The 23,282-nt window shown below is 36.4% G+C and overlaps 1 protein-coding gene and 1 long non-coding RNA gene across 3 annotated transcripts in view; both read right to left on the reverse strand.

Annotated features, from left to right (window-relative positions):
* Zfand3 (zinc finger AN1-type containing 3) overlaps positions 1-23,282 on the reverse strand; it is a 196,221-nt gene that overhangs the window by 162,271 nt on the left and 10,668 nt on the right. The window lies entirely within an intron of this gene.
* On the reverse strand, positions 6,137-21,402 carry LOC122111442. The gene is made up of 2 exons (XR_006148010.1): positions 21,363-21,402; positions 6,137-6,209 (listed from the first exon to the last, which is right to left on the reverse strand). It is a non-coding gene; the product is annotated as an uncharacterized LOC122111442 (long non-coding RNA).

Here is a 23,282-nt window from a genome sequence, read left to right on the forward strand (position 1 = left end):
CTTGCCTTTCCAGAGATGTCCCTAAACTATGATACTCCTAATCTTTGCCTTCAAGTAGCTGGGATTACAGACCTGAACCACACCACAATACAAAGCACAACAACATAAATCAACCCTAAACATGACAGCAAAGGACAGAAGAAAAGCAATACCCATCAATTCACCTGAGGAGATCTGCATAGTTCTGATGCTAAACCTCAACAAGGGCATTAGTTTTTAAAAATTACAGAGTAGCATCATGCATAAGCATAAATACCAGGAATACAAATAAAATTCAGCAAACTAAAATAAACTCAATAAAGTTGGGTTTATTCTGATAATCGAAAGTTGATTTAACACTCAATTTATTACTCCTTAATTAAGAATGCTGTACAAAAAATAATAAGCAAGTCAGGCACTGGTGGCTCACACCTCTAATCCTAGCTATTCAGGAGGCTGAGATCTGAGGATGGTGGTTCAAAGCCAGCCCAGGCAAGAAAGTCTGTGAGACTCTTATCTCCAATAAACCACTAGAAAACCAGAAGTGGTGCTAATGCTCAAGCAATAGTCTTAGCCTTGTGCTGAAGAGCTGAGGGACAGCGCCCAAGCCCAGAGTTCTAGCCCCACAACTAACAAAAATAATATTAATAATAATAATAATAGTAAGCAAAGCCAAAAGTGAACATCAAACATAACAGTATAAAGCTCAGAGCTTTGTCTCAAATCAGAAACTAGATAAACATAACCACTGTTATGTCTACACATCTATTCAGTGCTATACAAGGCAACCAAATCAGTTCTGTGAAAAAGAAATAACAAGAATTCTAAAAGATAAAAATCAAGAATACATGATTGTGTAAATAGAAACCCGAAAAGCAAAAAAGTTAAAAATAAGGAAGAAGAGGGAAGAGGGAGGAGGAGTAGGAGGGAGGAAATAAAGGAAGAAGAGAGGGAGGAAAAGAGGAGGAGGAATAACCAACACTTTAATGGGTTGGAGGTATGGCTCAGTCGGTAGAGCACTAGCCAATGAGCAAAAGTGGCAGGTATTGTGTTCAAGTCTCAGTCTTGGACCTAAAAGAAACCCCCAAAAGCCTCTATAAGTTATTAGTATTAAAAGGCAAGTTGTGTATATCCATACATGAAAATACCACAACAAAACCCATTGTTTTGTGTAATTAAAAAAAGATCATAATGATAAGGAAAAGTTAATCAAGATTCTTGATACAAAGACAATATACAATATGTAAAATATACTCTACTGAATTTCTATATAAAAACACCACATATTTGATAATATTAAGACATTTCTGGTAATTAAGTGATGTTATAGTTGAAAAACAAATCTGTCCTACAATGTAACCACACAGTGGGACCAAAGGAGAATAATCTTAGAATAAGAACACGAAGGCACAATGTGCATCTGATCATATAAAATAATATTTATCAAAATGAACTCTAGGAAATGGAAACAGGTTTTTCTCTTTGTTACTGTTTTTGTTTTGTTTTGTTTTTTGTCGGTTGTGGAGCTTGAACTCGGCCTGGGCACTGTCCCTCAGTTCTTCAGCTCAAAGCTAACACTCTAACCCCTTGAGCCACAACGCCACTTCCAGTTTTTCTGGTGGTTAATTGGAGATAAGAGTCTCACAGACTTTTCGTGCCTTAATTTTTTCAAAAAGTAATCCAACATGTTCCTCTCCTTCTGTCATAAATGGCTAGACAAACTTGCCATGAAAATGTAAGTAGTATTCAACAAACATCCTCATTGCCTAACTGGATTTAATTCTCACTAATGAACACCTAAATACTAAGTAAGATCTTATTCATCTAAATATCTAAATGCATACTATCTATATGATATATTTATATGAGAGCTGTATCTAGAACCAAATAAAGAGTTCTCTAGCAGGGCACTGGTGACTCACACCTGTAATCCTAGCTACTCGGGAGGCTGATATCTGATGATCGCAGTTCAAAACCAGATGGAGCAGAAAAAGTTCCTGTGAGACTCTTATCTCCTATCAACCACTCAAAACCTGGATGTGGAGCTATGGCCCAAAGTGGTAGAGCGCTAACCTTGAGCATCCAGGCCCTGAGTTCAAGCCCCATAACCAACCAAAAGAGAGAGACAGAGACAGAGACAGAGACAAAGAGAGACAGAGAGAGAATTCTCCAATCTCAATAGAAAAAAACTAAAACATATAAATTTTATCTTTGTTCTGATATTGGCCTTGACAAGATTCTTATAATAGGAATACAACTGAAGATGTGCTTTTCTTTTTATCATAAGATTATTCCCAAAATCACAAAGTCCAATTTGACTTTGGTATACATACACATATACATATACATATATATGTATGTGTATATATGTTAATTTAAAAACTATTTCTTTCAATAATCCTGAACTAAGCAAATACTTCAGTTAGTACAAAGTACTGATTTACTTTTTATAAAGTCCTGATTATCTATTTAATACAAATTCTCACATATGCCAAGAACACTAAACACATTTCTTTTAAACTGAGAACTAGTTCCAATGCAGTCTTAACAAGAGAATTACTTCCATTATTCTTCAATCTCACTGTTTTCAAATCTAAGAACAAAATTTATACCTTGAATGACATTTAAAAGAAAAGCCAAAGGAGCTTTTTTTCCACCATATCACCACATTTTCTATTTCATTAAAGCATTCTTTATGCTTTATAACTTTCACACAAATTAGTGAATTAAGAAACAGAAGCAGGATATATAACCAATAATTCTTGATCATAACATCTATAACAAGGAATTTTCATTTGTAGTATATGCACAAGCATTCATATGAATGTGCTACTAAGCCACATAAATTTTTTAAAGTAATAGCTTTACTGGATAAAAGTATGAAAAGATGAATATGGAACCCATGCTATCACTATGGCAGACCCCTCTGAATAGAAATCACCAGCCATGCCCAAACAATTAGTACTATTTTAGGATTCAGTCATTCAAACCAACTAGGTTTGTATTCTAATAGATCAAGTCTATCCTTCTAATTGAACAGACAGGAAAATGAGACCCAGAGATTCCTAAGTGGTTTGTCATGATCATATTACACCTCAATTTAAACCTAACACTGGTTTTCTTTTTAGCTAGTTTGGCTGTACCTAAGGCTAAATGCCAGCATATTCTTTGAACTTAAAGCCTTTCTACAAAGTTGTTTTGCTCAGAATTACACTTTTTTTCTTCCTTCTTTTTTAATAAAGTATGCACAATTACATGCTGTGTTTTAAAGAAGTCATCTCATGGAAGTTATCTTAGAAACAGTAGTTATTACTCAAAAAAGAATTGGAAGTCTTCAAAATTGTCTTCAGACAGACATTTATAACCATAGAAGGAATTAAGCTTTTTTCTTTCGAGAGTACGGATCCGGGAAGGGCCCTCCCCGTCGAGGACACCAGTGTGCACTCTGCGTTACATTTTCAACCCCTCCCAGACTCCGAGCCTCAATAAAGTGGCTTGACCCCCGCCCCCCAAAAAAAAGAAGGAATTAAAATTAAGTGAAAGCCAACTATAAACCAGACACTGAACGTCTTTAATTTCACACACCAATCCTTCAGGCACGAGGAAACCAAGGTCACACAGGTTTAAGATGCACATCCCCTGATACACTGTTGGCTCTTTTCCTTGTCTCCTTGTCTAACTATTTTTCAGCTTGAGAATCATCCATTTTTTTCCTTTTAATCTTGTGTCTAAATAAATACTAGTCACTTCCTACCCAAAAGATGACTGGTCTGCAGTCACTGAAGATAAATGCAAAAGTTCCCCCAAGATATTGTGAGCATTGATAGCAATGTTTTCGGAACAAGAGTTCTCAAAAGTAATTATGTGGATTTACTCATATCTCAAAATGGATTTTGAAGATTAGAGGTGAAATCCTTTCCCCAAAAAAGCTTACACATAGATTTGGAAACTACTCTATGGAAAGAGCTGAAGAAACTGACACATGGAAAAATGTTCTCTATGCAACATTAGCTTGAGAAATCCACTGAGAGTTGTTGTTGCTGTTGTTGTTGTTGTTTCAAGTCACCCCTATTAGAAGAGCATTTCAGTAGCATCACTACAGACCTGGAAAGATTCTACAATCCAAGCATTGTCTTCTCACTTAATACTTAAGAGTAGCAGAAAAATAGCAGAATAGAGACACATTCACAAGGATCATGGTCTAAGCCTAAAGCCATAAGGGAACTACATCATACCAACTACTCAAAGGACATATAACCAACTCTACTTTTATCAACCAAGAGGTTCTTCATTTTCAAACAGTGATTACATAAACAGCAACAAGCCCCTACTTTTTTATATGACCAAGTTCAAAATCAATCTCAATTGTAATAATAACTATTTGCAAGAACATTAGACATCTTTGTGTTCACAGGAGCTCTAAAGGACACATAGCTCTTGGGCATGCAAGTACCACAAAAGAGACTATAACATAGAAACTAGCATATCTCATGGACAACATTAACTACTTGGGTGGATGGGAAAAGGGAGAATAAACAGATGATGAAATGGATAGATATATCACTGAGATACTGAACAGATTTTTAAAGCTTTAGTTACTTTAGAAGTATTTACAAGCCAGGCACCAGTGGCTCGTGCCTATAATCCTAGCTAGTCAGGAGGATGAGATCTGAAGATCACAGTTCAAAACCAGCCCAGGCAGGCAAGTCCATAAGACGCTTATCTCCAATAAACCATCAGAAGTTGTGCTGTGGTTCAAGCGGTAGAGCACTAGCCTTGAGTGAAGAGCTCAGGGACAGCCCCCAAACCCAGAGTTCAAGCCCCACGATGGACAAAAATAAATAAATAAAGCTTGCACTTCTTAGAGAAAGAAAAACAAAGTAGAAAAACAAAACAGAAAAATTCAATGGTAAGTCTCTCTACAATGATAAATAATACTGCTGGTACAATGAGATAAAATTATACTATAATGTACTTGCCCTCCAGATGTGCTCTGAACATTGACTGTACTACTTGTGATTTATATTACTAATTTATCCATCAGAACTTTAAACCACTTGAAATATAACTATATACTAATGCTGGGAAAACATTAAGCAATAATGGATTGTCTCAAGGAGAATGTGTCTATGAGAAAAACACAAAAATTACAGTCCCACATTGAACAAATATGGACACAGAAACTGGTAATAAATGACAAAGAATTAGCCAACTATTCACTGTTCTTTGTCTTTACATGTGGCCTAGACTAGGATTAAGCGTCTTGTCAGAAAGGAAGATAAAGGAACCTACTCTCCACAAATGGAGTAGAGGAACAATACAGACCTGTGAGATTGGGGTCTCTAAGTTCCCCACTTATCCTGGGGAAAAATATAGTGACAGGGGCTGGCTCCCAGGACTAATCCTTTAAAAAGTGTCTTCCAATACAATCTACCATTCAAGCATATGAGAAATCCTAGATCTACGAGCTCAAACCTTAAAAAGCACCCACTGCTGAGGCAAAGGGAGAAGAGAACAAGAGAGGAATATCACACTTCTGATTTGACTACTGTTCCCTAATAAACTGAATCTGAAGAGCCGAGGTTTAAGGACTTAATCTGTGCTACTCCCACACAGATTAGACAATCATTGCTAATATAATAAGAAGTTTTTAAGTAACACATTAGGAGTAATGGTTTCATTAACACAGGCCTACAGTAAAATCCAACCTCTCTCATACCCAGTGACCTGGCCACACACTGGCCTATTAAAAAGTACCATCATACCACAGTTATCTGGCATTAGCTATGTGCAGATTCAACACTGGGCATGCTGTTGTAACACCAGTGAAATCAAGTTAGGTATTAGAAGTGCAAAGGACAATACTATCCTGACATCATAGACTACCTGCTAATCTATACACCCAATGATTTATGGTCTTTGTGTAATTATAGAGGAGACTTTAACTCAGAACACTTTTAACCATACATTACTATCTACAAGTCTTTAACTTTGTGTCCTAACTGGCATCCTTGCATTCCCTGCTCTTTCAAATTTTCCTTTTCCTCTCCCCTTCCCACATTCTCTCGCTTTTTTTTTTTTTTTGCTGGTACAAGCTTAAACTCAGGAGCCTTTAAATCACATAGCTTGAGCAGTATATCACCAGATTGGCTTTTAGTTGCTGGTTAATTGAAAATGGAGTCTCTCCAACTTTTCTGCTCTAGCTGGCTTCATACCACAATTCTTCAGGTCTTAGTGTCCTGAGTAGCTAGGATTACAGAACAAAAGATCATGAGGGTCACGCCTCCAGGTCAACTTAGATGAAAGAGTTCACAAGACACCCATCTCAAAAAAAAAAAAAGGCTATCAATACTGGCAAGTGCCTGTCATCTCAGCTATGGTGCAAAGGATAAAGAAGAGGATTGAGAGTCCAGGTCAGCCTGGAAAAATATGAGGTCCTAATCTCAAAACTAACCAAAGCAAAAACAGGGCTGGAGGTATGGCTCAAGCAGTAAGTGCCTGCTATGCAAGAGAAGAGCTCTCAATTCAAATCTCTGTACCATCAAAAAACAAACGCTACAATGGTCCAAGACCAAAAACTCTTGGTTTCAGGGCCCTACTGCTTTGTTCAAAAGCCAGGTGCCAATGGCTCACACATATAATCCTGCTGCTCAGGAGGCTGAGGTCAAAGGCAGCTCCCGCAGACAAATTTGAGAAACTCTGATTTCCAATTAACTGGAAGGGGAAAAAAAAAAAAAAGAAGCCCAGGGGCTGAGAAGGTGGCTCAGTGGTAGAGCGCTTGTCTTGCATGCCTGAGGCCCTGGGTTCAATTCCTCAGCACCACATAAGCAAAAAAAAAAAAAGCTGGAAATGGCGCTGTGGTTCAAGTGGTAGAGCGCTAGCCTTGAGCTGAAGAGCTGAGGGACAGCGCCCAGGCCCAGAGTTCAGGCCCTACAATCGGACCCAAAAAAAAAAAAAAAAAAAAAAGCCCAAAGAGGAGGTATGGCTCCAGTGGTAAAGCATCAGCATTTGGGGGGCTGGGAGAGAACATGAGGGTGAGGCCAGGTTTAAGCCCCAGTACTGCTACTTGCAGGTACTTTCTGCATAATGAGATTGAAAAACAATAAAAGCCCAACAGCTACACTATTTAATTTCCTAATTAATGAAAGGGGAACCTGTGGAAAGATTAATAACCAATACAGGGCTAATAACCAATTCCAACAGCAATGCCACTTCTTGCTGGTCTAAGCAGAAAGAACAAACAATCAAATCTAAATCTTTGGCATTAATAATGACTGGAAGTCTAACCAGCCATTCATCTAGACCTTTAATTCAAAAGACATCTTCTATCTCAGTCTTCCCTTACAAGGTATATCTTTCATGAGACACTAGTAAACAGTAGGAAATCTAATAATGGATCTTTTCAGAATGTGTATGACAGAACAAAAATGTATGATCTAGAATTATATAGCTTTAAAAAAAAATACTTTCCACAATTAAATATAACCTCATCTGTAAAGCATAAAACACTCCTGAAACAAAATACTTAACACAACTACTTTAGACAACTGTATCTCAAAGAATCATAATGCAGATTGCATTTCCCACTGTTACTAGCATTTATTAACTGCACAAATTAAATCTAGACTTTTCTCCTTTTCTTTAATTTTTAATTCAGAGGGAGTGTCCTCCAGAATGGAATTATGGTTTGATCTTCACATTCCAAAAGGCTTAGTCTAGTCAACTCTATAGTAGCTCGAGTGGCTCACTGAACAACTTGGAAAGTTTTTCTACTGTCTGACATTTGGAAATTAAGAAAAGATATGGATATTTTTCTTTTGCAATTCTAGAAGGAAGTTTTATTTTTTTTTAATTTAAAAATAAAAAAATTGTAAAACCTGCTGCAGCACTCCTGTTGACACAAAGGATGATGCTGAGGAGAAAAGCCGAGCCAAGCGCACACAGCCTTTTCAGGTCACTTATGAAGCTGTGAGCGCAGTTCTGACATATGAAGCTAAAGTGACACCGGAGTGTGTGTTTTGGTGGTGCTACATTTTTTTAAATTAAGTCCTTAAATAGCTGTTGGTCCATTCACATTTAATACCAAAAAACAACTCATATCTCACCACCTCTAAAAGCTTGTGAGCCTTTTAAAGCCAAATATACAAAAGATTTTGCTTTTCCTCTTTAAACAGCCAGGCATAAGTACTAATGGCTTGTCCCCAAGCAAAGCCTCCTTATTGCACAGTTCTTCCAAAATCCCAAACTAGCACATTAAGGCAATCTGACAAAAATATAGTATTTACTTCAAAAGACTTAAATACCAAATATATTTGTTTGTAAGTATGATTTAAAAGCTCATATCCAAACTCACATTCTGAAGGATAACAGGCAAGATTATATTTTACAATATTTACATATTGAGAAAAATTATGCTCACTCATCCCAATTACTTAAATAGTCTTTTTAAATATTTACTTAACTACAGGCAAAACAGTTTCAGATAAATATATTTAAGTCAATCACAGACTTAGTTAAGACTTCTATCCCCTAGAACCATGAGGCAATAAAGCCTGTCCCTTAAACCATCCAGTTTTTAATACTTTGTTGTTACAGTCCTAACATAAATACAAACAGCCTTTACATTTTCAGGTGGCTGGTAGGAGGAAGGTACTATTTTGAAGGTGCATTAAAAGTAGATGAAATTCAAGTCTGAATTCAGACAAAAATTTCCTGGTATACAGTAACATGCATTCCTTTATATATTGTCTATGACTAATGCTTTCATGTTATAAAGACAGAGAAGCCCCTACTGAGACCATGTAGGCCCATAGCCTATAAAAATTATATTATCTAGCCCTTTACCAAAAGTTTTCCAAGCCAGGAGCAGATGGCTTACATCTTTAATCCTAGCTACTAAAGAGGCTAAGATCTGGGAATCACAGTTTTAAGCCAGCCATCGCTTGAAAGTCCATGAAATTACATCCAACTAATCACTAAAAAGCCAGGAGAGCTGTGGCTCAAGTGTAACTTTGAGCACAAAAGCTCAGGGATACCCACTTGGGCTCTGAGTTCAAGCCCTAAGACTGGCATGACAGACAATTTGAAAAAAAAATTTGTGTTATTAGGTACCATATTTCATAAAATTTCAGAGAGTCACTCCCAAGATCAGTCTGTATCATGGCAGAAACCTAAGGAAAAAACTTAAAGAGAGGAAAGATTTATTTTACTTGTGATTTCCATGGTTGCTTAGCCCTATTACTTGGGGCACAACATCACGGCAGCAAGGGCTGGAGTATCAGACTGTCTACCTTCATAGTAGACAGGAAGGGACAGGTTGGGGAGGGGCAGTAACCTACTTCCTCCAGCTAGGTCCTACCTCCTGAAGTTTCCAGGACCCCCCCAGAATACTACCACCAGCTTGGGACAGAGAAGTTCAACAAATGAGCCTGTGGGAGCTCAACTCCCTAACATCTGTCTTTCAGTTGTGTTTCAGTATTCACCTTTCTTCTAAGAAGAGGTCAAGTGCACCTACATTTCCAAGACCTACTTTCCAAGACTACTGAATGCAGATCAACTGAAATGTTAAGTGCCTCATTAAACATACAACAATTACATAATTGTCCCTCCCCCACCCAACAACACATCAAGTAAATTGGAGTAACTATCTTTAAGAACAATAAACAATGTATCTATCCCTGCATCATGAACCTGATATATCTACTAATACTACCATATAACTAAAAAAAAAAAAAAAACTATAGAAAATGCCTCATATGATTGCCAATGACAGAACTGTGCACACGATCACAAAAATTATTCCACTGAAACTCAGCAAGTTGTAGCAAGCAAACAACAGCTTATGTATGAATTAAATGTCAATTTATTGACTATCAAAATGTCAATTTATTGACCAACCACTGGAAGCAAGTACGTTTCATTCCGATTTTCAAAAAACTAAAAATTCTATTGTTTATTAATTTCAAAAAATTTACTATAACTCTGGCCAACTGTTTGTCAGTATCTCTTACAATTGTAGAAATGCATACACATACCAAAAGATATGTAAAAGATTAAGTGCTTTTGTGAGTCCACTCCAAACTGGAAATGATCCAAATGCTCTTCAACAGTGGAAGGAATAAATTATTTGTAACAAATTCATACAGTGAAATATTTTCAGCAATGACAACGAAATACTCCTGCATACAACTTAGAAGCCAGACAAAAAGCAAAGCATAAGAATTTATATAAATTTCCACAATAAGTAAATTAGTCTAGGGAACTGAAAGGTAGCCAAGTGGCTATTTTCAAGATGTAGGTGGGAGCAGTGATAGGTACAGAACATTCTTCTTCCATCCGTCCGAATTTTCAACTTGTAACAGACGACTAAGCAGCCAACTTGTGATTGACATACTTTCTACGTGTATGCATGTATGTGTATGATATATTACACTTCAATAAAAAGGTTAACACAGGCTCCACTTCTAAGACAACCATCTTAATATGTTCCAATTGGCCCAACTGCCCTATAGCTAATAACTACAAACACCTGATAGAACATAAAAAAACTATTTGAAAGCACTGGATAGTGGCCCAAAATAGGCAAAAACTGTAGGTGAAATTGGCAATGGAAAAGGAAACAGCTGAAAAAGTTTCCCATATTTTTTATGGCTTTCTAAGTGAAGACAGGCATAAGCCATGAAGGTGATAGAATTTGGGTAAAAACTAGTCTTAATGACATTAAGTAACACCATGAGGTAGAAATTGATGGGGAAAACATACGGAAAGCAGAGAGCCACAAAGGGAGACACCCAAAGTCTGCAAGTAAAAAACTAGCCAAAAAAAAAAAACTGGCCAAAATAACTAGCTGACTCCTGAAATACACACGCAGAAGACAGCAGGTAGTGCAGGTAAAACAATGGTAATCATGGCTGAGGGTATACTCCAATGGTAAATGGCATGCTAACCATGTGTGAAGTCTGAGTTCAATCTCCAGCATCATATCCAAAAAGAACATCAACAAAAAAAGGGCTATAATTATGTTTGTACAACTCTGAATATACAATCATGTGTCACCTATGGTCAGGATATAACTGATAAATGCATTGTGAAGACCACACTTTCATCATTATATAACCATTACAGAGAACATTTACACAAACTAAAATGGCTACAGGATGATATACAGGACTTATAAGCAGTCCATCCAAAATCATCATATGAAGCTAAAAACCAATACTAAAAAAGTGTATTCCATACTTTGCATGAATTATATAGTATCTGAATGTTTCCAGAAAGCTGTTAAAAGATACAGCAAAAATGTCAATAAGCTAAAATGGAAACCTGAAAATGTTCATTTAGCCAAAAGACGTAGGAAAATATGAAGAAGCAAATAAAAGAATTGGGACAAATGAAATAAATATTAAGAGTAGATCTTGGATTAGAGCTACAGCTCAGTGCTACAGTGCTTGCCTAAAATGTGCAACCATACCAAATAATTCAAGTATTTCAATAATTACCTATTAATGGACTGCACACTCCAATTAAAAGGCAAATCTTCTTGAATGGATTTTTAAGAGGACTCTTCAGAAAAGGAAAGCCCAAATACACAATGTTTAAAGGAAATACAGTTTTTTAATTAAGGGCCTGGGCACTGTCCCTGAACTTTTTTGCTCAAGGCTAGCACTATACCACTTTGAACACAGCTCTACTTCTGGTTTTCTGGTGATTAACTGGAGAATTGGAGAAAAGAGTCTCATGGACTTTTCTGCCTCGGCTGGCTTTGAACTGGGATCCTCAGATCTCAGGCTCCTGAGTCATTAGAATTACAGATGTGAGCTACCAGTGTCTGACTAAAAGAACTTACTTTTGGGGTGAGGGGGTGGAAGATGGGAAGGGATGGGAAGGGGAAACAAAGGAGGAGGCAACAATGCTTGATAAGAAATGTACTCATTACCTTACCCATGTAATTGTAACCCCTCTGTACGGTATTTTCACAATTAAAAAAAATGTAAAAAAAAGAAACATTTTTAAATACAAGTCTCAGAAGAAGAAATAAACTTGAGAAGGCCGAGTGGCTATATTCATTTCAGAGTAACTTGGGTTCATATAGTATTACCCAAGAGAAAGAGGAGCATTTAATAATGATAAAAGGACCAATTCATAAAAAAGAATGAGAATTTTTAAAAGAAAGGCTTCACATACATAAAGCAAAAATTTCTAGAACTGCAGTGACAGAGGGACAAATCCATATAACTTTGGAGATTTTAATACTCTTCTCTCACTAGTTGATAAAATTACATTTACAAGATCAATAGCTATCAATAACCTGGAACTCTCTATAGAACATTAAACTCAATGAATAAATGCAGAACATATATTCATTTCACCAAGACTAGCAAAAGTCATTCAGACTGTACCTAAACAATTCTCACTATATTTCATAAGATCAGTAACTTTTCCATATGTTCTCTAACAACATGGAATAAAACTAGAAATAATTAACATGAGCTACCTAAAAATTCCCATTAATAAAACAATTCTAAATACCCTATGCATCAGAGAAATATAGTATAAATAAAATTAGAAAATACAAGCCGGGCACCAGTGGCTCATGCCTATAATCCTAGCTACTCAGGGGGCTGAAATCTGAGGATCACAGTTCAAAGCCAGCCCGGGCAGGAAAGTCCATGAGACTCTTTATCTCCAATAAAACCACTAGAAAACCGGAAATGGCACTGTGGCTCAAGCGGTAGAGCGCTCACCTTGAGCTGAAGAGTACAGGGACAACGCCCAAGCCCAGAGTTCAAGCCCCATGACCGACAAAAAAAAAAAAAAATTAGAAAATACATTGAAAGGAGTCAAAATAAGCATAAACATACCAAAATTTTCAGGATGCAGTTAAAACAGTACTGAGAAACAAAGTTATGCCCTTAATATTGGGGAAAAAAATTTTTTCTGAAATTCTGCCCCACAAAACTAGAGTAAATCCAAAGTAGAAGGAACAAAACTAAAAGCAAAATCAGTACAAAAAATTAATAGAGAAAACAAGGGCTAAAGGTTTGTAAAAATTAATCTGACAGGGGCTGGGAAAGTGGCTCAGTGGTAGAGTGCTTGCCTTGCATGCATGAGGCCCTGAGTTCAATTCCTCAGCACCACATAAGCAGAAAAGGCTAGAAGTGGTATATGGCTCAAGTGGTAGAGGCTAGCCTTGAGCTAAAGAGCTGAAGGACAGCGCTCAGGTCCAGAGTTCAGGCCCCACCACCAACCCAAAAAAAAAAAAAAGACAAATACCAAGTGAACGAATTTCATGAGAAATACAACTTACCAAAACTGGCATAACACAAACCTAGCAAGTCCTATTTACAATTAACTGAATTTCTTTTTCTTTTTCTTTTTTTTTTAATTTAATGAATTTCTTTTTCTTTTTTTGAATTTCTAATCAAATATATTCTTACAAGGAAACCCCATAGGCAAATTCACTGGTTTCACTGGCAAATTCTCTCATTTAAAGCCTAGCCAACTGAACACAACCCTTACAGAAAATAGAGAAAGAAACATTTACCAATTTGTTCCAGCATGACACCACATAAAATCTGACAGGGAAATCATGATCTATAGATGAAGAAATCTTTAACAAAAGAACAAAAGGAACCCAACAAGATATAAGTGAAATTTATCCCAAGAATGTAAAAGTGTTAAACAACTCATTACCCCACCTCACCTATATCATCTATTACTGCAGAGGACATATTTTTATCAAAAAAAATCTAATTATATCCCTCCTTCACTTTCCCAAAACTTTCTTTAAGCTTCCCAAATCCACATACAAAACTGCCTCCTTCAAAACCCCACCCCTGCATTCAAGTCTCATCTCAACTTATCAAACTCCACTATCCACCCCATACTTCTATTATAATGGCCATACCTTCTGCTCAACATATGTACTCCCTTCTACCTACTCATAAACTCAAAAGTTCCATTTTAGCCAAGTTCCTCTGAAGCCCTTACTGATTTTGTCAGGTGGATTTCATTTCTCCTTTCTCTACATTTCCATTGCCTCTTTTGTAACTCTCAATAATATCAGCAATTACTATTGGTTTTCCTTCCTATTCAACTATCACTCCTTAGCAATTAAGTAAAGCAGACAGACCAAGGAGAAGTGAGTGAAAGCTTCACTCCCAGTTCCATAGTTAGAGCAAAGAGGAATTCTTGCACACAGTACTCCATGCCAGCCCTACATACAGGCCATGTTCTCTGTGATGGACTACGACTCAACTGACTCCCCATCCCCCATAGCAACTCCCTTCTCTGCCAGCCCCAGACCAAGCAGAGGCACCAGCCCTGAGTGAAAAAGCCAAGTAAGAACATGAAGTCCTGAGTCCAAGTCCCAGGACATGCAACAAGAGGGGGGAGAAAGCCTTATTTTTAGGTATTTGGGTTTTCTGTTCTAAGTATGCATTACCATTATAATTAGAAAATAAAACACAACAGATGTTACAAGATTGTGCTGTTTTCCCCTGTAGTTTATTTTGGCAGTGAAGAATTCTTACACAACTTACTTATTTATTCAGGTGCCTAACAGAACAGTTTAGACTCTTAGGGATTTTGATATTTTCCTTCTAACTTTGTATTCCTATTATACATAAGCATAATGTACTTACTGAACCACATTGTATTTTATAGAGAGTAGAATTTATTTGTAATTTAATTGTTTGGAATTCAGAATTTATTTTGCTTTTAAAAACAAACAATTCTCTGCAAAGCACTGGTGGCTCACATCTGAAATCCTGGCTACTCAGGAGCTGATCTGAGGATTGCAGTTCAAAGCCAGCCCAAGCAGGAAAGTATGTGAGACTCTCATCTCCAATTAAGCACCAAAAACAGCCAGAAGTGGAGCTGTGGCTCAAGTGGTAGAGTCTCAGGAACACTGCCCCAGGACCAGCACTTATACTTACTTAGACACATACACAATGCTGTAAGTTCCCTGATTGACCCCAAAATACTATTTAACCATAGTATTATTAGATTCTAATGGCAAGAGTTACTGGCCCAGGTTCTAAAATCCAGAGTCATGCCTTATAAAGCAAAAAACAAAAATGAGTGCAGATTATTTTTCAGGCTCACTGGCTATGTGCTGTTCCTGCAAGACAGTTTATTTCCTCAATTAAGGAAATAAGACCTTATTTCCTTAAGACTTATTTCCTTAAGGAAATAAGAGGTCTTAAGACTTCTGTCAAAATTTAACAATTAATTTTTTTATTTAAACTCCCCCTGTAAAAAACAAAAAAACAAAAAAACATTATATTGATGATCCTCGCTTGGCAAAAACAGTTTTTACAGCTTCATACAAAGTCGAAGTTTAAACAAGCTGACAGTTTTTGATGGTTCTCTCTTCCTTGTCTATAATTGTCTTCAGTGTCACTTAATACAAAACCACCAGCATTAAGACAGTAAAAACACCCTTCTCGGTTTAACCCATCTTCAATGACAAATCCAGTAACCGTAAAAGCTAGCCTACTCACTCTCCACTTTAAAAGTTCTGAAACTAGTCAAGTTATGATAACTCAAAAGCAGTTCTGTTTCTGCATATCCTAATTAAAAACAAAGTAAAAAACAGAATAGTAGAGAACAATTTATGAAGTACAAAAGACAAAGGGAATACTCCATGTAGGTAGAAAAACCAGTTTCTCCATTCAATGCTGCAGCTCCAAGAATCTAATGATTCTTCATTTATTCAAAAATAAAAATGATAATGAAATCCCTGGCACTGACAGCAGGTGATTGTTAACTTCACCATTGCCTGACAGGCACCTACAGGCTTTACTTGGCCTCAATCTGCCCATTAGTAGCTTCTCAAAAACAAACCCCAATGTAAGCCATTTTAAAAAGTGCTTTTCAAAATGACAAATACAATGGACTAGTCAGCTCAGCACGTAAGGATGAAATAGAAGTCGGTTGCCCAATCTAGGCTGCAACTGTCAAAGCCAAGTGACAATAAGCAAAGGATCAAATTGTGAAATCTATTATGATATACATACTTCTTTTAAACCCAAAGACTATTAAAACAACCTCATAATCTTGCCATTCTCAAATGACATTTCACAGAATGTTATTTATTACCCTAAGATAAAAAAATCTGACAGCATTTTCAGTAAATATTTCAGACTTGGGGTGGGGGGGGATAACCTGTCACAACTACTCAGTTCTGCTACTGGAGCACAAAAGTAGCCATCAACAATTAAGCAAATGAAACATGACTCTGTTCCAATAAAATTTTATTTATAGACAGCAAAATCTAAGTTCCACAATTTTCATAGAAATATTATTTTTCAACATTTTAAAAATATAAATCTACTGCTTTATTTCTAATTCTTAATTCATTGGCTAAATTTGGCTCTGAGTAGGATCTGCTGAATTGTTTCCAAGTAATAGGTTCCCAAGTAATGCACTTAACTTCTTGTCAATGCATCTAGAATAGTGCTAATTACATATCATATAATAGAGAATTTGGAAAACAATCAAATCAATTTCTGTGTGCCTACAGTGTTCTGACTTCCCCAGTACTCTACCTAGTATTAAAACTGATTGTGTCAGGCAATGCTGGCTCAGGCCTGTAATCCTAGTTACTCAGGAGGCTGAGGTATAAAGATTGTAGTTCAAAGACAGCCTGTGAAACTCAACTCCAATTAACTACCAAAAGCTAGAAATAGCTCAAAGTGGTAGTGCATTAACCTTGAGCAGGGGACAGTACCAAGGCCCTGAGTTCAAATGCACACGTGCGTGTGCACACACACACATGCACGCACATGTGCACACGCAAAGTGATGAGTTGTTATTAGGCAATTTGTTAGTTTGACCAAATAATTTTACATTCTTTAACTCAAAATATTTTTTAGTATATAAAAACCTTCACAAGCACTATATTGCCAACAAGTAATATAAATCAAAATGCTAGGGGTATAAATCCTCAGTTAATGTTACGTCAAGGGATAAATATCACATTATCACTAGGACACAGAAACAGCACTTGACAACATCTAATAACCTCAAAACGGCACTTGACAATATCCAATACACTCTCATGAAGGGGAAAACCTACAGCAAACTAATAATAGTCAGCAAAAGCAACTTCTTCAATCTGATTTTTTAAAAAACACCTACAAAACACCAACCGTCAAAGATGCAATATATGCCTACGTGCATCTGATCATATAAAAATTATATTTATCAAAATGAACTTTAGGTAATGGAAACATGAGGTTTCTTGTTTAAAAGAAAATACCCACTGTACAATATTACTCAATATTGAAACACTGGGAGATAAAAGGACAGGAATAACTGCTCTCATCCTATTTTTCAACCTTTTACTCAAAGTTCTAGCCATGACAACGAAATTTTTAGAAAAGGCATCTAGGTTGGTAAAGTAGTAGTAAAACTACCCCTTTCTGCAGCAAATTCCTTAGGATTAAAAAATATATATACTGAAGCAAATGAGTTCATGGCTACAGAATAGAAAATCAATATACAAAAATCAATTGTATTTGTACACACCATCAATGAACAATCTAATTAATAGAAAAACAAAATAGGTGTAAGTATTTAAAATTCAAAACTTGCTGGCATTGGTAGCTCACATCTATAATCCTAACTCAGGAGGCTGTCATCTGAGGACCACGATGTTCGAAGCTAGTCTGGGCACTAAAGTCAGTAAGACTCTTACTCCAATTATCCACCAAAGAGCGACAAGTGGAGCTGCAGCTCAAGTGGTAGAGACTTAGTCTTGAGCAAAATCTCAGGGACAGTGCGCAGGCCCCAGGACAGGCCAAAAATTTTAAGGTGTATGCTGAAAAACTACAAAACACAATTAAAAGAAACTGAAGAGAATTTTAGGAAGTTCAGAGATCATGCACTGAAGTTTCTTCAGGCTTAGCTTTTTCTTTGTACTGGTTAAAACTGCACATTTAAAATTGCTATGTTACTATATTCTACAACAGTTTGTCTATTTTAAAATAAATTAGTTGTTAAGAGTCTTTAAAAAAAGAAACTGAAGATATAGATAAACAGAAAGTTAACCCACACTAACCCTCATTTAGGAAAAGATAAGTAAATACTGTTCATATAGTTTAGTAGAATCCTTATCCCTGGCTGTTTTGAAGAAACTGACAAGCTGGTACTAAATGTATAGGGGAGAAAGAGTTAGCTCACCAACAAGAGACCCTGCGGTTTGATCCTCAGCACAGTAAAAAATAAATAAATAAAATTTTAAATTACATGTAACTTGGAGAACTCACTACACATAACTTTATATAAGGGAATTGATTATGGATTTTGGTATCCATGGAGAGTTTTGAACCCCCCCCATCTTCATTAACCATGGATTAGATAATATTTTATTATTCTTATATATTCTTATTATTCCACCAAGAAAAGATAAAATGAGACTTAAAACCAAAATTAAAAGCAGTGTGCTTCAAAGAATACATTTTTAAAGGGGGAGAGGGATATTAAAGAAAAGGCCTTTAGAATGAGAGAAAACACTTGTAAATCATACATGTGACAAGGAACTAGGATCCAGAATACATATATATGCAAACAACTGCAACTCAATAAAATATATAACCCAAGTTAAATTTTGCAATGTTAGGAGTATAGCTCAGTGTTAGAATGCTTATGAGCAAGGCCAAGGGTTCAAGCCCCAGAACTGCTAAATAGTTTTTGCAATCGACATTTCCAGAAAATATATACAAACAGCCAAAGGGCAAATAAAAGAAAGGAGAAAAGGCACACATCATTGGTCATGAAGAAATGCAAACCAAAATATAATGAGATACCACTTCACACCGACTAGGACAGCTATCATCAAAATGACAGTATTGGCAAGGATGTAGAAAAACTGAAGTCTTCATACATTACCAGTGGAAATGCAAATTAACGCAATCACTCAGAAAGAAAAAGAGTCTGGCAGCTCTTCAAAAAGTTAAACATAAAAATCACCAGCAATTCTTCTCTTAGGTATGTATCCAAGAGAACTGAAAAGATGTTTAAAAAAACTAAATTATATATAAATGTTCATAGCACTATTATATATAACAGCTCAAATGTAGAAAAAACCCAAATCCATCAATTGATGAATAGATACATAAAATGTAGAATGATCCATACAATAGATTATTATTTGGCCATAGAAAGAAACTAAGGAAGCTAGGTACAGTGGCATAATGTCCATATCCTAAGTACTTGAAGGCTGAAAGAGAAGATCATGGTTCCAGGCCAGTCAGAGCATAAAAGTTTGCCCCACCTCAACAAGAGTAAGTTAGCAGAATGGTACTACCATCACAGCTATGGCCAAAAGTATAAAATAGGATCATAGGAAATAGAGAAGTGGCTCAAGTGATAGAGTGCCAGCCTTGAGCAGAAAAAGCCAAGTAAGAGTACAAAGTTCTAAGTTCAAGCCCCAATATAGGTACAAAAAATAAAATAAAATTGATCCTATAGGCCCAAGAAAATATCAAGACTCAAACAACCAGCACAAAAAAGGGCTGGAGAGGTGGTTCGCTGGTTTAGTACCTATGAAGGGAGAGAGGGAAGGAAAGGGGAAGAAAGGAAAAGGAAGAAAAAAGAAAAACATGGGTGAATGAAGTACATAATGCATAATACAACATGGAAGAACCTTTTAAAACATTATGGTAAGCGAAACAAGCCAAGCACAAATGTCCACATAATTCCATTTATATGAAATGTGAGAACTGGCAATCAGAAAATAGATTCATGGTTAGTAGAAGCTGGCAAAGAGAAAGAAATGTGGACAGGCTGGCATTGGGTATAGGATCTTTTGTGTGTTTGTATGTGATTACTATGTTTGAATTTGGGTTCTTATGCTTGCTAGACAAGTGCTATATCACTTGAGCAATGTCCCCGGCCCCTTCTGCCTTAGGTATTTTCACACAGGACCTCAGGTTTTTCCCCAGGCTGGCCTGGACCACAATGATTATATTTATGCCTCCCATAAAACTGGGATCATAGGCATGGACCACTATCTCCAGCTGTCTTGTTAGTTAGTGAGACTAACTTTCTGTCTGATCTAGTCTGAAACTGCAGTCTTCCAAATGTCTGCCTCCTGAATATCTGAGATTATAGGCAGAGCCACCATACCCAGTCTTACACTGCTTTTTGAGGTGATGAAATGTTATAGATTAGACAGTAAGTAGGTTGTTGTATAGCTTTATGAAACAACTACAAATCACTACATAAATTTTATACTTTCAAAATGTATGATAACTTACATTTCAATATTTAAAAATTAAGCAAAAAAATGGAGGAACAAAACACTTTCTACATTCAGTAATACTATCTAGAGGCCCTACCAAAAAAAAAATCTTTCAATCCTTCCATAACTAGAAAATGGTATCTGATCAACACTTCAAACATGTCTGAGCCAGAAGTTCGAGAACAAACTTCATTATCCTTCTGGGTTATGAAATAGCACAATGCTCTTGTCTTCAGATGCAATCATTACCCACATTGCAACTACAGACCTATGTCAGTTCTATACTGTGAAACTGCACCATGTCAAAATAGCTCTTTCTCATCCACCATCCCAGGGATATTCTAAAATAAAGCAATAGTTAATTGCCATTATATTGATGAAACTATTGAAATGTGCCAACATAATTATAAAGTGTTAAAAATGTTATTTACCATTAAACACATATCAACATTTACAACACTCATCATTTATGCAATGCTATATAATTACACTTTTGAAAGAACCTATGTGTAAATTAAAATGACCCGATGGTCTTTTATTACACAGTTCAAATGTGAAAGTGTTTAAAATTCCCTTAAGTCACAAAAAGCATTCATATGGCTAATTAGCTGAAAAATGTTTATAGAAAACAAGCAGCAAAGTGAGTTTTCTGAATATCTGAAAAAATGCTGACCTTAAATCTCATTGTCACTGCTTTCTCCAATAATTCTAGTATGTCCTTTCCTCTTGTGTTTACTAATATATACAAATCAGTATCAGTCCAAGTTTGTCTTGTCATATTGCCTCAGAGTTCACCTAATTTTTTCCTAAATATACATACTAAACTTTATTAAGGATTCATAAGAAAAATTTTATTTCATACTATGTCTTACTTCATGAAGATATAACCTTGAAGTTTGTTGTTGTTTTTTAAATTTTAAGAAGGGAATTTCATTACCTGCCACATGATCCACTTTGGGGTTTTGTTTTTGTTTTTTTGTGCCAGCCTGGGCACTGTCCCTGAGCTTCTGTTTCTCAAGGCTAGTGCTCTACCACTTGAGCCACAGCTCTACTTCCAGCTTTTTGGTAGTTTACTGGAGATAAGAGTCTCATGGACTTTGCTGCCCAGGCTAGCCTCAAACCACAATTGCTATACCTGAGCCTCCTGAGTAGCTAGGATTACAGGCATAAGTCACCTATGCCCAGCCATGATCAGCTTTTTACTCCATCCCAATCAACATCAAAGAAATAGAGACTATGAGAACCTAGTGTATTTTCAGCAATACAGGTGCACTTTACAAAGACATATCATACAACTGAGAAGACTTTAGGGGGAAAAAAATCTGAATCTTTACAGCAATTAAAAGTTCAGATATGGGGTCTGGGAAGGTGGCTCAGTGGTAGAGCGCTTGCTTTGCATGCATGAGGCCCTGGGTTCCATTCCTCAGCACCACATAAGCAGAAAAAAAAAAAAAAAGCGGGAAGTGGCGTTGTGTCTCAAGTGGTAGTTAGTCTTGAGCTGAAGAGCTAAGGGACAGTGCCAAGGCCCAGAGTTCAGGCCCTAACGACTGGACCCAAAAAATTAAAAATTAAAAAAATTTTTAAAAAGTTCAGACTAAATAAAAGAGAGTTCTTTCTAAGAAAATAAAAGCTAGGAGAGAAGTAACTTTCCCTACGTACAACTAAGTAAGATATCAAGACACACAAAATGAGGATAGTTTTATCTCTTATATTCTAAGCAGCAGGGATGGGAACACATACACCAAGCCCCACTCAATCTACAGTAAAGGGAGTATAACCTGAAGGCAATGTTAAACAGCTGAAGTTTCAGGTATTTTGCTTTGTATTAAATCTGCCCAAATATTTTGCCAAATGTATTATTGGAAAAGTATTAATAGAAACCAAAACTGTAAATCAATTAAATTTCTTTTAATTCATGATTGTTAGATTCATAGAGCATTAACAAAGGCATTCATTTCTGGTATGCATGGCATACAATTATGGCAAATTCCCATAAAAAAATACCCTTGTTCCATGCAGGGGCAGAACTCTGAGGTAAATAAATGTGGCTATAAAGGCATTAAATTCTTCTATGCCTGGGAGAGAAAAAAATTTTTTTTAATTTTCTAGTACCTTTAAGCAAATTGGTCACCAACATCTTACTTGACTACACTTTGCATTTTGACTCTACTATCACTTCCTCTTTGAACTCTCCCCTCCCCTGGTTTTGAAATACCTGTAATACTGATCTGTCGATCTAGTTTCATTTCCAAAATCCTTTTCTTTTTTCCGTTTGTTTCACAAGTGTTAATCCTCAGTGATCTCTCATTTTATACCACTGAGTATCAAAAATATGGCACACAGAGGTTAAAAACAAAACATAAGCACATAGACATAGTCAAGGAAGGGGGGGGGGGGAGGGTTCACTTCAGACCTGACCCACTACACTGGCTTCTAACAGCCTCCTTGAATCCCACAGAAAATCTTTAGTCTAACAGTGCTCTCTATGCGACCCTTCCTGACACCTGGCTTCAGGTACACCCATGCACTTATGTGACACTAAATGATATAAAATTCAACATTAATATACTTCAGAAACCTAGTATTTCCTCATGTAGATGGTTCATAAGTCCTGAAAATTCAACTTAGGCAAAGTAGTAATACCCATCAAGAGGAGACGAGATAAGATCTGGTACTGGCATCTACCGGAATAATATACTGCAATTTAAAAGAAGCTAGAAAATATGTGAAGAAATATATACAAATACATATATATGAAGAAGTCTAATTTATACTAAGTGGGGGGAAAAAAGCAAGGTCACTTCCTTAGCATGCATAAGGCCCTGGGGTTGATACCCGGGCACCACTAAAATACACAAAGCATACTGTGTAGTATGCTACTGCTTTAGAAAAAGACAAATGCAGTGCATGCACAGGAACTTTCCAGAAGGATGCTCAAAAATATTATATATGATTCTCACTACAAAATGAGACTCAGGACAAAGTATTCACTAAAGGACTAAAAGACTAATAGGAATGGGAAAGGGAAACAAGGGAGAAGGCAACAATGCTTGAT

The sequence above is a fragment of the Dipodomys spectabilis genome, unplaced genomic scaffold (genome assembly GCF_019054845.1).
Source record: "Dipodomys spectabilis isolate Male_0828 unplaced genomic scaffold, ASM1905484v1 ptg000085l, whole genome shotgun sequence".
Taxonomy (NCBI): domain Eukaryota; kingdom Metazoa; phylum Chordata; class Mammalia; order Rodentia; family Heteromyidae; genus Dipodomys; species Dipodomys spectabilis.